The sequence below is a fragment of the Natrix helvetica genome (genome assembly GCF_964273705.1).
Source record: "Natrix helvetica genome assembly, chromosome: 5".
In the NCBI taxonomy this organism is placed as follows: Eukaryota; Metazoa; Chordata; class Lepidosauria; order Squamata; family Natricidae; genus Natrix; species Natrix helvetica.
In genome coordinates this window covers 3,872,818-3,876,476 of record NC_138551.1, presented here as the reverse complement: position 1 = coordinate 3,876,476, position 3,659 = coordinate 3,872,818, and positions in this window count along the sequence as shown.

The following is a 3,659-nucleotide window of genomic DNA, read 5'->3' as shown; positions in this document are numbered from 1 at the left end:
ATTGTGGTCGTAAATCGAGGATTATCTGTACCCCACACCGACTCCAAATGTAGGAATTCAGGCCGAGCAACATGTATATTTTTTCCCGGCTAATAGCGATCATAATGAAACTTGCAAACACAGTCAGGATGAACCCCGGTAAAATTTTATTCTATATTTTCTTTTAATGGCTTGGTCATAAGATGCTGGTCAACTATTTCATTGTTATGTAACTTATGCAATTTGCATAAACTCAGTTTATGCAAATCGTAAGTTGAGCATCTTGTGTTGAATGCAAAAAAAAATCACCTGGTGGCACTTTTTCCCACTGATTTTTTTATTTTATTTCCAAGGCAATAAAAAACATTTTTTTTCATTTTGAACAGCAAAACATTCAATAGGAAAAGGTGCCAGTGGTCTCCTGATTTTTTTTCAAATGCAATAAAAATATGTTTTTTTGTTTTGAAGTAAATTTTTTAGTGGGAAAAGGTACCGTCAAGCTCCTGATTTTCTTCTAAAGGATATATACATACATACATACATACATATATACATACACATATAAATATATTAAAATGAATTTTTTTTTGGTTGGGAAAGGTGCCATCAGGCTCCTGGTTTTTTTCCAAGGCAATAATAAATTTTTATTTCGAAATTAAAAACAGTGATTGAGAAAGGGAGACCCCAGGATCCTGATTTTCTTCCAAAGGCAATAAAAATGTTTTTTTTAAATTGAAATAAACGTTTTCAGTAGGAAAAGGTGCCACCCGGCTCCTGACTTTGGGCTCCCATAGACTAAGCCAGCATTCTTTCCACCTTGTGTGAATGCAAACCATCATTGCAAACCAAACAGCCATGTTCTTCTCTATCCTTTGATTTATTCTCCGACTTTATCAGTGACCACCGAAGAGATGCTCGGCGCGCATGGAAAATCCAATTTGCTGAAACTGTTCAACTCTTAAAAAAGGATCCATCGATCCGTGATGGGAGCCCCTGTGATCTCTGCATGCACATGGGTGCGACAACGCGGGTTTGGTGTTTGCTTTAAGGGGCCTGGAGTGTTTGTTTTTGAGGGGCGCATGGCAACAGCTGGGCTCATTTCCCAGTTCGGCGCCTGATTTGATCAAACAGAATTGTTATTTTCACATCTCGGACCCAAGTCCAAAGGGGAAAAACAGGAGGGTCATTGTGTCAGCCTTTTTAATTTTCTTTCTTTTTTTTAAACTATTTTTTTAAAAAAATTACACCTGAGATGGCGAGTTCTAGTCCTGCCTTAGGCAAGGAAACCAGCTGCATGATTTTGGGCCAATCCCCAGGGGACTGGGAGTTCTAATCCCACCTGAGGTGTGAATGCCATGCTGGCTGGGGAATTCTGGGAGTTGAAGTTGGCAAGGTTGAGAAACATTAGATTTGAAGGTCCTTCTAAATACATTGCTTGCTTTCCTGCAGAAAGTGGATGGGGAAGGCCTGTTTGGAAGACAAGCTTAATTTTTGAAATTGGCAAATCCTCCTCTTCTTCCTTCTCCCCTCCTTGTCCTCTTCTTCCTCCTCCTCCTTTGCCTCTTCTTCCCCCTACTCCCCTCCTCCTTCTCTTCTTCTTCCTCCTCCTTCTTCTTCTTCCTTCTCTTCTTACTCCTCCTCCTTTCCCTCTTCTTCCCCCTACTCCTCTTCTCCTGCTCTTCTTCCTCCTCGTTCCTCTCTTCTTCCTCCTTTCCCTCCTCCTCTTCTTGCTCTTCCTCTTTTGCCTCTTCTTCCTCCCCCCTCCCCCCTCCTCCTTCTCTTCCTCCTCTGTCTCTCTTCTTCCCCCTCCTCTCCTCCTCCTCCTTTCCTTCCTCCTCCTCCCCTCTTCCTCTTCTTCCTCCCCTCCTCCTCTTCCTCCTCCTCCTTTCCCTCTTCTTCTTCCTCCTCCTCTTTTGCCTCTTCTTCCCCCTCCTCCTCTCCTCCTTCTCTTCTTCCTCCTCCTTCTCTCTTCTTCCTCCTTCCCCTCCTCCTTCTCTTCTTACTCCTCCTCCTTTCCCTCTTCTTCCTCTTCCCCTCCTCTTCTTCCTCCTCCTCCTTTGCCTCTTCTTCCCCCTCCTCTCCTCCTCCTCTTCCTCCCCCTTCTTTCCTTCCTCCTCCTCCCCTCTTCCTCTTCTTCTTCCTCCTCCTCCTCCTTTGCCTCTTCTTCTTCCTCCTCCTCCTTTGCCTCTTCTTCTTCCTCCTCCTCCTTGCCTCTTCTTCCCCCTCCTCCTCTCCTCCTCCTCCTCCTTTCCCTCCTCTTCCTCCTCCTCCTCCTCTTCCTGTCAGGGTTCCAAAGATGGCTTGCAGGTCTGACACTTCCTCCTCCTTCTTCTTTCACTCCTCTTCCTCCTCCTCCTCTTTTTCCTTCCTTCCTTCCTTCCTTCCTTCCTTCCTTCCTTCCTTCCTTCCTTCCTTCCTTCCTTCCTTCCTTCCTTCCTTCCTTCCTTCCTTCCCATTCTCCATTCTTTCATTTTTCTTCATAACAAAAGCCCTGAAAGGTAAATTGAAGGATTTGGGGCCCAAATCCACAGGCCAATTCCACATCTTCCCAATTAATGATCAGTTTAAGAGTCCCAGCTCCAGAAAATGTCCCGCGAGGATATTTCCCGCAGGCTTAATTGAGGGCAGGAACTTAAAACCTTCAAAGAAAAACAGATGCCTTCATCGTGAAGGTTTGCAAACTTCGTCAGGAAAAAAAAAAACAGCGGAAAAACCATTTGCTGCCAGCTGACAAGGGCCAACTCAGCTTCTCCTCCTCAAAAGGTTTGTTCCAGATGACTTGTAGAGCGGCAAAGATGACAAAGTTTTTTAAAAAATGGATTTCAGGTCTCCAAAGAAAGGGGAGCAGCTTTGCAAAGATTCTTTTCGCTCCCGTGTCAAGCAAAAATATCTCTCTTGCCCACAAAAAGTGGGGAAAGTAATTAAATATTGAAGGAGCTGATTGAAAAGGGAGCTGTCGATTTAGAGAACTAATCTGCATGGGCAGATTGTGTCGTACAGTTGCAAATGATAAACAGAACAAGGACAGGGCACGCAAAACCTTCTAGCAACTGGAGGCTTTCCAAAGGCCTCTCTCGTCCTTCCCAGAAACCAGGAAGACAAACAATCGGAACCTGGAACAACAAATAACAGATATGGCAAACGAGCCTCTTTCTGTCAGATTGCGATCGGAGGCAAAATGCCGGCCAATCAATAGCACTGAGCTAAGAATTCTGCATCATTCTGAAGCCTGGGAAAAGGTGAAGTCCTTCAGCCAACGTCTCAAATGCATCGTTGTCTTCCTGACTTGCATAAAAGGAGGAGGTGTGTTATGAAGCTCTGAAAATAAGAAGGGAAAAAAACACCCTACCCTGAAATGTTTTTTGGGGGGGAGGGAGGAACAACATTGCAGGGCAGCTCACTCAAAAAAAAAACCATAGGAAAAAGAGTTATTGATAAATATGAGTGCTGAGCACTGATGATGTTCCCTAGTTGGGTCATAAGACGTCTGTAAGAATATCACCAAGTTCAGAAAGCACCAAGGATCCCACAGTAGTCCAACTGTTGAAATTCAAAGGCCTCCTCCTCCTCCTCCTCCTCATTAGTACTATTACTACTATGATGACCTTTTCTCCTTCTTTTCCAATTTTTAGAATTAGAAATTTTCTTTTCTTCTTCTATTCTTCTTCTCTTTTCTTTCT